At 35.2% G+C, this 13,214-nt stretch overlaps 1 long non-coding RNA gene and 1 other non-coding gene across 2 annotated transcripts; one reads left to right on the plus strand and one right to left on the minus strand.

The window, feature by feature from the left end:
* The first annotated feature begins 4,573 nt into the window (after positions 1 to 4,573).
* Positions 4,574 to 4,680, plus strand: LOC146937308 (small nucleolar RNA R71). Its single transcript, XR_015033630.1, has one exon. It is a non-coding gene; the product is annotated as a small nucleolar RNA R71 (small nucleolar RNA).
* Positions 4,681 to 11,090: 6,410 nt separating this feature from the next.
* Positions 11,091 to 12,625, minus strand: LOC146937309 (uncharacterized). The gene is made up of 2 exons (XR_015033264.1): positions 12,520 to 12,625; positions 11,091 to 11,330 (listed from the first exon to the last, which is right to left on the minus strand). It is a non-coding gene; the product is annotated as an uncharacterized LOC146937309 (long non-coding RNA).
* Between the last annotated feature and the right edge of the window lie 589 nt (positions 12,626 to 13,214).

The following is a 13,214-nucleotide window of genomic DNA, read 5'->3' on the forward strand; positions in this document are numbered from 1 at the left end:
TCGTGTATAAGACAGATATTATGAGGAACAGGTTCTAACCTTAATACTAAAGTAACCGAGAAAAGTCCTTTCTTCATTTCATATAAGAGAGATGGGAATTCAGTTAAAATTAGATTAACAAATTAAGCACAAGGGGCTGCAGATTGCTTAGGGGCTATATATCCTCATAAGAAGTCTTTATGGAGAGGGTGTCCTTTCCCCCTAGATTCAAAATCACGTTAAGTTGTGCTGCAAAAAATTTAATAATCTCTGCGTAGGAAGTCTTTTTGGAGAAGGTGTCCTTTCCCCCTATCTTTGATGAATTTATTTCCTCTTTTGAGGGATTTGAAACTTAAGCTCAATTAGGGAGTCACCACCACATTTAGTAAGTCAGAGAGAGGGTGTCCTTTCCTCCACATGTTGGTGCCATTGTCCCACCCCATTTAGTTTAACACATTATAAATATAACAATAAAGCACATTATTTCCCAAACAAACTTATACTACTTTTACTCTAAAGACTTTTAAGGGTCTAAGTTACCATTAAAGTTAGAACGTGTTCCTTAAAATACCTACTCATACATTTACTCAAAGATTGCAACTGAGTGCTTTTCTCATTAGAGAATTTTAACAATAAAACATGATGTGGGTATAGCAAGAACACTAAAAACACAATAAATCACCTTCATGTACAAGAAACAACCTTTTAAGAGAAGACAAACAAAAAAATTTATGCCATAATTTCCATTAAAAACAAGCTACTTAATCATGCCTTTCACTATAAAAACAAAATAAAAGAATAAAGTTCAAGGGAGTTTGGAAACACTACGACTCTAGACACTTTATTAGGCTCCCCCCCACACACTTAGGAGAAGCATTGTCCTCAATGATTCAAAAGAAAATAAAATTAAAAGAAAAGAGAAAAAGAAGAAGAAGAAAGAGTAGAAGAAGAGAGAAGAAGAAGGAGAGAAGAGATAAGGGAAGAGAGGAAGAGGAAAGGTCATAATTTATTGGGGTCCATAAGAAGGACCTTGGAGATTAAGGTGTTGTATCATCCTCCAGAGCATTTCATTGTTCTCTTGTTTCAAGCGGTTGCCCCTTTGGACATCATTCCGGAGCCACGATAATTCAACACCTTGCCTTTGTTGTTCGGTGCTTATTCTCTCAACCTTGGTTTGCATCCATGCCCATCTTCCATTGTCATTTAGCTCACCGGTTTCTTGGTCATGGTGCTCTCCCTCATGGTGCAAGTTAGAACCTTCTCCTTCATCAAGATTTTGTGGCTCATGTACCTGGACATTATCAACATACAACAGATTTTCTTCCACCTCGGTGTTAGTCCGAGATGGGTTAGGAAGCAAAAATAGAATAGGTACATTGAGTTTAAGGGCATATTGCAAAGGTGGACGATGCTTAATGAATTTCATAGAGATTAGCGTCTCTATGTTAAGCCTATTGTTGCCCTCAATTTGATTTATCCTCTCCTCCTCACTCACTCCAAACTTCCTCGCAATGAATGTAATAACACCACCCACCACTATATCAAGTACATAAGTAGGCTTATTTCCTATGGAGGCAAGGTAATCAAGCATGTAAAAACAAGTATTCATGAGATTATTATTAAGAATAGCCCAAAGCATGAAGAGTTCATCCGTCCTACATGTTCCTACTTATTTCCTATACCAAATGGTACAAGCCATTACTCTTTGAAGGTACCTAAGCACTGGGTTATGAATGTTACTAGCCTTTTTGGAACGTGAAACATATTGTCTTAAACTGGTGATGTGTTTCCAACAGCTAGTAGGGTCATAGTCTTCCGGCTTTAGAGCTTGATTCCAAGAGTCGTGGATGAACCCTGCATTTGCGAAGCCCATTTCATTGCAAAAATTTTCAAAGGACATCTCGTAATCAATATTCAAAAGCTGGAAGGAGACTCTATGATCGGGGTCATCGAAATTCAACTTATCTTTCTTGAATTGGATAGAACTTAAAAACTCATAAGTGAAGTTCTCATACCCCCTCATAGGTCTAAGCATCTCACCCATCCTAACCTATTCAGCAGTTCAAAAACATTGTCCCTAATCTCTAACACATTCATAGTATGAGAGTCAGGGTACCTACAAGGATGTAAAGGTTTAGTGATAAGAACTTTATACCTTTCCTTTTCGTTGTTATCCTTGAAGACTATGCCATGATTCTTAGCCGGTGCTCATTTCTTTTGTGGAGGTCCTCCTGAAGAGCTTGCTGGTTCCTTTCCACTCCTTCTTGAAGCCATTTGACATTGACCTTGGGTTGACTTTGTGATTTTGTGAAGGTTTAGGGTTTGGGGAAAATTTTGGTGGAAAAAGTTGGTTTAGGTTTGGGTTTGGGTTTGATGTTTGAGTAAGGTTTATGAGTTTAGGTGTGGAGATTGGTTAAGAATTTATGGTTTTAAGGTTAGGTTAAAGGGAATAAGGTTTTGGTGAATTATAGCTTTGGGTGGATGAAAGTTGTTTTTGATAGAATGGTTTTGTTTAGAATGAAGTTTAGAGTTGATTTGGGGGAGAAATGGATTGGTTTGGTGGAGATTTGATGGAGATATGAAGGTTTGAAGGTGGATGGTTATGGAGGTTTAGAGAGAAGTTTGAAAGATGAAAGAGGTTTGTGGTTTAGAATGAAGGAAGAAGAAGAGAAAATTTTGTGTTATAGTGAGTTAGAAGTCGGGCACGGCCGTGCCACATATTGGCACGGGCCGTGCCAAGTTTCTGGAGTTTTGTGGGTTTGGGTTGGTCACCTAGCACGGTCGTGCCAACCATAGCACGGGCCGTGCCAACCTTCTGGTCACGGGGGCTTCAAAAATTTTTACTTTTCTTGAATCAAACTTAGACAATTACCTACAAAACACTTAAAACAATACAAAACAAACAAAATAAAGCAAATAAATGCGTGGGTTGCCTCCCACGAAGCGCTCCTTTAGAGTCATTAGCTTGATGGTTAGAAAGAGTCCTTAGAATGGATCAAAGAGATCATGTTGTGTAGATGACGCTATGAAGCGTTCTTTCACATCATGATCTTTAAGTAATGCACATGAGTAAGGATCGGGACCTTTCATAACATTTTCCAATTGGAATCCTGCCATTTCATCACTGACTTGAAAGATAATCCTACCATGTTTGACATCAACAATAGTTCCTGCGGTAGCAAGGAAGGGTCTTCCTAAAATCATAGGGTAATCACCGTCCTCTTCTATGTCTACTACCATAAAATCAGCAGGGATGTATATTCCTTCTATATTAACGGGGATGTCCTCTTGGATGGTAGAACGGTCAGCAAGTTTTAATGTCAAATCAGTGGGTTTCAACTCTCCTATCCCCATCCTCTTAAAGAGGGATAAAGGCAACAGGCTAACACTGGCTCCTAAGTCACACATGGCTTTATCTATGGTTCTATCCCCGATCACACAAGGTATGGTAAAACTACCTGGATCTCTAAGCTTAGGAGGTATCTTCTTGATGATTGCACTATTCTCCCTAGTGAATGCTATTGTTTCATGATGCTCTATAGTCTTTTTCTTTGAAAAAATTTTCTTTAAAAACTTAGCATATAGAGGCATCCGAGACAAAGCTTCTGCAAAGGAAATTTTAGTGCAAATTTTCTTAAGTATGTTAACAAACTTATTAAATCTACCCTCCAAGTTAAGATTAGCAATTTTTAAAGGGGAAGGAGCCTTGGTCTCATCGAGCGGTTTCTCACTTTCTATCACTGTTTTATCACCTAAAAGCTTGACACTTTCTTTCTCAATGTTTTCAACCTTACCAATAGTTTCTCCTAACTTTCTACCCCCAAAAGAAATATCATTAACATGAGCTTTAGGGTTGGCTTCGGTTTGACGAGGAAAGACTCCCAGTGTTTGAGAAAGGGTGGCCACTTGTTGGGCTATTTGGGAGATTTGTGTTTCAAGCATTTTAGAATGAGTAGAGATAGAATCAACCTTGGTATTGAGTTTGGAAAGAGAATCGTTCAGAAATCCGGTTTGGTTTTTAAGTTCTTGAAGTTGTTTATTTTGGTTGGCAATAGAATTTTCCAACAAGATTTCCAAATTATATTTCTGAGCAACTCTCTGGTTGATTGCATAGCCAAGTGGTGCTACTTGTCCATAGGGATTTTGATTTTTATAAAAGTTTTGGTTTTTCCTCATCCCTTGGTTGTATTGAGCATAGTTCAATTGGTCAACACCATTAACAGCACCACCTAGTTGGCAATCAACACCTTCATGACCAGATATACAACATATTTCACAAGAAGGAGATGCAGAATTAGAATTGATGGCACTAACATTTAGAGTTTCAAATTTTTGGGTTAGTGCATCAATCTTAGCAGCAAGCTGATCTTAGTTAGAGACTTCGTATATACCCGCCTCCTTTTTGAAGGGTGAAGAACTAGTGATGGCTCTCTCGTCGGTCCACTTGTAATGATTTTGAGCCATATCTTCAATCAAGGCATATGCCTCCGTGTATTTCTTGTTCATTAGAGCTCCACCTGCAGCTGCATCAACAAACATCTTAGTGGTATAAGACAAGCCATTATAAAAAGCGTGGACTATGAGCCACTTCTCTAAACCATGGTGGGGACAAAGTCTAAGCATTTCCTTGAAACGCTCCCACGCATCATAGAGAGATTCCCCATCTTTTTGATTGAACCGTGTAATTTGGTCCCTTAGTTTAGCAGTTTTAGAGGGGGAAGAGATGAAGTCTTACGGCCTGTTGGTTCTACTTTATGGTTCCACTAATTCTTAGGAAAATAGAGATGTGAAGATTGGGATCCTCGGCGGGGGATCCCGAAAACTGATTTTGCTGCACCAAGTTAAGTAGGGCAGACTTGATTTCGAAGTTGTCATCCTCAACCGTTGGGTACACAATAATAGCTTGTGGCTACCCGTAGACGGCGTTGCATACTCTTTGAGAGTGCGATCAGCCATGGCGGTATCATTTAGTGCGTCTCTCTTTCTTCTATGTAAAAACCTTTCGATCTCAGGAATAAATACCACTCAATTTCTGGTTTTTCGCATAAAAAATTGAGAACCCAAGAAGTTAACGATAACAGAAAGAAAAGAAAAGAGTAAAAGAAGAAAGAGAAAAGAAAAAGAAGAGAATTCTAATCACTAAGAAAAAGTTAATTAAATTAGTTAACTCCCCGACAACGGCGCCAAAAACTTGATAGAGCCAAACCGCAAGTGCACGGTCTATCGAAGTAATAGTAGTAAAAGAGAGTATCATTCCACTAGGGATTTGTTCAATTTAACTAACTTTAAGAGAATGATTAGAGGAGAAAGGAGATTATAAAATAGGAGGTTTAGCTGGTTGAAAGTAAATAACAATAATAAAAAGAGTCTTGGGATTACTGGTTCGTCATAATAACAAGTCCTTCACTAGCCAAAACTTTAACTTCTAATTTCATGTTTTACACCTAATTTCTAAAGACCGGTTTCCCTTTAGCCCCTCACCTTTCCGATCAAGTCCGGTGAGAGTTTACCCCTAGCAAGCAAGCCTATTTCGCTGACTTGATTACTAGAAGAAGCTTATAAGGATTGAAACTACCCATGTCTCAAGGATTGCAAAGACTTTTTCACTGCCTTTGCAATTCTTGTCTAAATTCACTTGTTCCAATATCAAAGCTCCGCTTTCACATTATGAATTGATATTTGAGATGACAGATTAACAATTATCAAACCCTCCACTTTCGTTTCCACAGTTTAATAATGGTTAATTCATGTTAAAACGGTGAATTTAGATTAGAAGTTAGAGTTACATGAAATCAGGTTTAAAGCTTGGTTCGATTAGGATTATGTCATTAGACTTATCCAACAATCCCAAGACAAAAGAAGTCTACTCACTCATAGACATGGGGGAGAAGAGAGAAAGCATAAAATAAATTGCAAGAAAGTAAAGAAATAAAAGATGAACTTTATTAAGAAAACAATTGTCACTATTGAATTCCAAGAAATAAGGATGAATAATTGTGATGGAGAGCTACTCTATTTATAGCTTACATTCGACTTAAAATCTAAGCAATTACAAGGGCTTTTCAGTAAAACTAAAGCAGAGTAACTTGGGGCTAAAGCAAAAGCAGCAAAAGGCACTTTGGAGGGTGGCACGGCCGTGCCACATGTTGGCACGGGCCGTGCCAAGCTTCTGACTTGGGGGATTTATATTTTTGTTTTCGAATCTTCGTATTCTTGCTCCAAATCACCTCCAGACTCCTTTCTTTTGCTCCAAGACTCCTTCCATCCAATATTAATTCCTGAAGTATAAAATATGCAATTGAAGTAAAAAGATTCAAAAGGGAAATAATATTTAAATAAAATATAATCAAATCTAAATAAAACTAAACTAAATAATATATAAAAATAGACTAAATAATGACTCATCAGAGGGCGTTACAACTTTCCCCAACTTAAAAGAATTTCGTCTTCGAAATTCAGAGCACAGGAGAAAATGAATTTAATTATTGCCTAAATATCTTAAATTATATATAACAAAATAGAAACTTCAAACAATACACAAACCACATTAAAGTTTGGCAGTTAAACATGATCACATAATAAAACATAACCATTAATTAGAAAACACAACAACAATATTCAACCGTCACACGATACAACGACTCATCTACTTGGCCGGACAGACCGACCTGCTCTGATACCAATTGTAACACCCCGTTTTCCCAACATAAAAATTTCACTTATAAATCAAAGTCATTCAACATAAACAGAATGCTACACTTCTTTTAATAAAATCATAAATGGAATAAAACAATTCATCCTTCTTAAATTGGTCAACATAAACATTCAAAAACTTCGCAGCGGATTTCAATTCAACAACATAATTAGTATCAGAGCACCTAAAGACACAGTGAGAGATAGCTACTCACGACAGCAATCAACAACTACTTATTCTCGATCACCTGCAAGTTACTCATACGAAGAGCAACATTTCCAAGCAGAAGGGGTGAGATTCACAAACAATAATGTTAAGCATATAATTCAACAATTATATTTAACAACATAAACATCATCAACATATCATAACAATGGTCATGTAGCATCATTATCATCATCATAATCAACTTCATAATCAATTTCATAAATCAACTTAACAACTTGACTCGACAATGCAACTTAACTCGACTATGCAACTCTATCATTTTACTCATGCATGTGGTACCATTCTAGGGCATAAGTCCTCGTCTCTTTTGAGCATAAATATACTCCTAGGGCATGAACCCTCGTCGCTATTGAGCAAAAGCTCCTAAGGCATGAGCCCTAGTCTTTAAATGAGTATGCATGGACTCAACATCTTACAACTTAGACAACATGAACGACTTATATGACTCCAATAATTTGGATCAACATCTCACATCTTAGACCGACACATGCAGCTTTAATCAATAGTAAATAGCAACAAGGAAACACATCAATAATCTCAAGATATAACAATATCAAAATGTAATCATCGTCTCAAAACATCACTTGTAATTCACATAATGCATATACGATTATATGTATATCATCCGTCACAACATTAAATCATCTTATAACAACTTCACAGATCATCGTTAATATTATATTCAAACATCAACAATTCATCATGCAATTTTGTAAAAACATAATAAATTATACATAACATATTTCCATGTCAAACCAAGGATACTAGAAATATATAACAATTTTCAACAACTTTCATGTTTATACCAAAGACCAATTTAAAACGGAGACGTGCAAAAAAGATGCAAAAAAATGAAACAGAGAATGCTGTCACCGTAGAATTTCGCTAAGACCTCCTCGGAGTATTTTCATCATAACTCAAAAACTAAAAGTCATTTTCATGTCAAACCAAAGCCACTGGAAAGCTAACAAAATTATCTAAAATTCCATGTTTACACCCAAGGCCAATTCTGTACCGATCAATACCAGTTTTCGTTTCAAATTCTAAAAAGTTGTGCAGAAAGTCCATAAAAATTCACTGTGACCTACGTGCAGTAATTTGACCATAACTCAAGTTCTATAAATCATTTTGACGTCAGACCAACGACATTAGAAAACTAACATCCATTCCTACAACTTTCATGTTTACACCTAAGACCAATTCTGTACCGATCAATACCAGTTTCTATTTCAAAATTCGGGATAGAGATAAGAAAAAATCAGGAAAAACAACTTATATTATTCAAACTTCACATTCATTCAAAATCATCACAATCAACAACAACAACTCAACATAATTCATACCTAATTCATAATATAACATTAGCAACAGCAATCATCAATAACCACAAATCAAGAATAACATAACATAAATCATCAATTATCACTCTTAACCCTAATTTTCCGATTCTCAAAAACTAAACCTACAACATGTTAAATGGAATTTCTAGAAGCATAGACTCAAAATTATTTAATGATAGTCCCACCCTTACCTTAGATTGATTGATTGTAAGGATTCTACAAACTTCTCTTCTCTGGTTCTTCTCTTCTTTAGGTTTCTCCTCTTTCTCCCAAAAACAGTTTGCACGTAATCCTTATTTTCTAACTCTGACTCTCCTCTTTATATATAAATCCTTAACCTATTTATTTTCCCTTATTTCCAATTCTGCCCCAAAGCCCCATTATTCTAAATAGTTATATTTTTCCACTAAATATATTCTTCCGCTAAATATATTCTCCCACTAAATATATTCTTCCACTAAATATATTCTAATAAATAATAAAATAAAGGCACTCAATAATATATCAACATATCACATAATTAAATAAATCATATAATTCAACTCTATCTCAAGAAAAATAATTAAATAACAAGGAGGGTGTTACTACTCTCCCCAACTTAAAAGAATTTCGTCCTCGAAATTCAAAGCATAGAAGAAAATAAATTTAATTCTTGCCTAAATATCTTAAACTATATATAACAAAATAGAAACTTCAAACAATACACAAACCACATTAAAGTTCGTCAGTTAAACATGATCACATAATAAAACATAATCATTAATTAGAAAACACATCGATAGTATTCAACCATCACACGACACAACGACTCATCTACTTGGCCGATCAATACGAGTTTTTACTTGGCCGGACGGACCGACCGGCTCTGATACCAATTGTAACACCCCGTTTTCCCAACATAAAAATTTCACATATAAATCAGAGTCATTCAACATAAACGGAATGCTACACTTCTTTTCATAAAATCATAAATGGAATAAATAACAATTCATCCTTCATAAATTGGTCAACATAAACATTCAAAAACTTCGCAGCGGATTTTGATTCAACAACATAATTAGTCTTGGCACGAAGGCCTCATCAAAACATCTCGTAATAATCCAAAAACTAAATCATAGTCATCTAAAATCATAAGCAGTACGTAAGGAATAGATAATAGCAACAAAAGTTCTCGTCCCGTTACGTATCAGAGCACCTAAAGACACAGTGAGAGATAGCCACTCACGACAGCAATCAACAACTACTTATTCTCGATCACCTGCAAGTTACTCTTACGAAGAGCAACATTTCCAAGCAGAAGGGGTGAGATTCACAAACAATAATGTTAAGCATATAATTCAACAATTATATTTAACAACATAAACATCATCAACATATCATAACAATGGTCATGTAGCATCATTATCATCATCATAATCAACTTCATAATCAACATCAATATCAAATTCATAAATCAACTTAACAACTTAACTCGACAATGCAACTTAACTCGACTATGCAACTCTATCATTTTACTCATGCATGTGGTACCATTCTAGGGCATAAGCCCTCGTCGCTTTTGAGCATAAATATACTCCTAGGGCCTGAGCACTCGTCTTTATTGACCAAAAGCTCCTAGGGCATGAGCCCTCGTCCTTAAATGAGTATGCATGGACTCAATATCTTACAACTTAGACAACATGAACGACTTATATGACTCCAATAATTTGGATCAACATCTCACATCTTAGACCGACACATGCAGCTTTAATCAATAGTAAACAGCAACATGGCAGCACATCAATAATCTCAAGATATAACAATATAAAAATGTAATCATCGTCTCAAAACATCACTTATAATTCACATAATGCATATACAATTATATATATATCATCCGTAACAACATTAAATCATCTTATAACAACTTCACAGATCATCGTTAATATTATATTCAAACATCAACAATTCATCATGCAATTTTGTAAAAACATAATAAATTATACATAACATATTTCCATGTCAAACCAAGGATACTAGTAGGATATCACAATTATCAACAACTTCCATGTTTATACCAAAGACAAATTTAAAACAAAGACGTGTGAAAAAGACGCAAAAACATGAAACAGAGAATGATGTCACCGTATAATTTCGCTAAGACCTCCTCGGAGTATTTTCATCATAACTCAAAAACTAAAAGTCATTTTCACGTCAAACCAAAGCCACTGGAAAGCTAACAAAATTGTCTAAAACTTTCATGTTTACACCCAAGGCCAATTCTGTACCGATCAATACTAGTTTTCGTTTCAAATTCAAAAAAGTTGTGTAGAAAGTCAATAAAAATTCACTATGACCTACGTGCAGTAGTTTGACCATAATTCAAGTTCTATAAATCATTTTGACATCAGACCAATGGCATTAGAAAACTAACATCCATACCTACAACTTTCGTGTTTACACCTAAGACCAATTCTGTACCGATCAATACCGATTTCTATTTCAAAATTCGGGAAAGTTATGCAGAAAGTCCATAAAAATTCCCTATGACCTACGTGCAGTAATTTGACCATAACTCAAGTTCTATAAATCATTTTGACGTCAGACCAACGACATTAGAAAACTGACATCTGTACCTACAACTTTCGTATTTACACTATTACCAATTCTGTACCGATCAATACGAGTTTCTACTTGGCCGGACGGACCGACCGGCTCTGATACCAATTGTAACACCCCGTATTCCCAACATAAAAATTTCACATATAAATCAGAGTCATTCAACATAAACGGAATGCTACACTTCTTTTCATAAAATCATAAATGGAATAAATAACAATTCATCCTTCATAAATTGGTCAACATAAACATTCAAAAACTTCGCAGCGGATTTTAATTCAACAACATAATTAGTCTTGGCACGAAGGCCTCATCAAAACATCTCGTAATAATCCAAAAACTAAATCATAGTCATGTAAAATCATATGCAATATGTAAGGAATAGAAAATAGCCACAAAAGTTCTCATCCCGTTACGTATCAGAGCACCTAAAGACACAGTGAGAGATAGCCACTCACGACAGCAATCAACAACTACTTATTCTCGATCACCTGCAAGTTACTCATACGAAGATCAACATTTCTAAGTAGAAGAGGTGAGATTCAAAAACAATATTGTTAAGCGTATAATTCAACAATTATATTTAACAACATAAACATCATCATCATATCATAACAATGGTCACGTAGCATCATTATCATCATCATAATCAACTTCATAATTAACATCAATATCAACTTCATAAATCAACTTAACAACTTGACTCGACAACGCAACTTAACTCGACTATGCAACTCTATCATTTTACTCATGCATGTGGTACCATTCTAGGGCATAAGCCCTCGTCGCTTTTGAGCATAAATATACTCCTAGGGCATGAGCCCCCGTCGCTATTGAACAAAAGCTCCTAGGGCATGAGCCCTCGTCTTTATTGAGCAAAAGCTCCTAGGCCATGAGCCCTCGTCTTTAAATGAGTATGCATGGACTCAACATCTGACAACTTAGACAACATGAATGACTTATATGACTCCAATAATTTGGATCAACATCTCATATCTTAGACTGACACATGCAACTTTAATCAATAGTAAACAGGAACACGGCAGCACATCAATAATCTCAAGATATAACAATATCAAAATGTAATCATCGTCTCAAAACATCACTTATAATTCACATAATGCATATACTACTATATATATATATATATATATATAATCTGTAACAACATTAAATCATTTTATAACAACTTCACAGATCATCATTCATATTATATTCAAACATCAACAATTCATCATGCAATTTTGTAAAAACATAATAAATTATACATAACATATTTCCACGTCAAACCAAGGATACTAGAAAGATATCACAATTATCAACAACTTTCGTGTTTACACCTAAGACCAATTCTGTACCGATCAATACCAGTTTCTATTTCAAAATTCAGGACAGAGATAAGAAAAAATAGGAAAAACAACTTATATTATTCAAACTTCACATTCATTCAAAATCATCACAATCAACAACAACAACTCAACATAATTCATACCCAATTCATAATATGACATTAGCAACAATAATCATCAATAACCACAAATCAACAACAACATAACATAAATCATCAATTATCACTCTTAACCCTAATTCTCCAATTCTCAAAAACTAAACCTACAACATGTTAAATGAAATTTCCAGAATCATAGACTCAAGATTATTGAATGATAGTCCCACCCTTACCTTAGATTGATTGATTGCAAGGATTCTACAGACTTCTCTTCTCTGGTTCTTCTCTTCTCTAGGTTTCTCCTCTTTCTCCCAAAAACAGTTTGCACGTAATCCTTATTTTCTAACTCTGGCTCTCCTCTTTATAAATAAATCATTAACCTACTTATTTTCCCTTATTTCCAATCCTGCCCCAAAGTCTCATTATTCTAAATAATTATATTTTTTCACTAAATATATTCTTCCACTAAATATATTCTCCCACTAAATATATTCTAATAAATAATAAAATAAAGCCACTTAATAAAATATCAACATATCACATAATTAAATAAATTATATAATTCGACTCTATCTCAAGAAAAATAATTAAATAACAAGGAGTGCGTTACATACCCAATCCAAAGACAAGTCCTTGGAAGCCAATTGTCAACGAAACAATCTATGGAAGCAAGAAGGCTGGCAAGTATTGTGATTTAAGTATTGAGAAGAAGATACTTCTGAAAATCCAGAATGAAAACCTACTTCCAAAAGGTGGTGGTAGTGATCAACCTTCTCTGGCTCATAAAGTGTTTCTACATCTCTTCATCAACAAAACCGGGGTAAATGTGCCTAAGTACATCTTCAGGCACATGATGAAAGAGCTTAGAGAAAGTCAGGACAATGGCAGATTCTGGGTTCCTTATGGGAGACTTATTTCAGAAATTCTT

This window comes from Medicago sativa, chromosome 3 (genome assembly GCF_051527215.1).
Source record: "Medicago sativa cultivar Bolivia chromosome 3, Bolivia_mono, whole genome shotgun sequence".
Classification (NCBI taxonomy): Eukaryota; Viridiplantae; Streptophyta; class Magnoliopsida; order Fabales; family Fabaceae; genus Medicago; species Medicago sativa.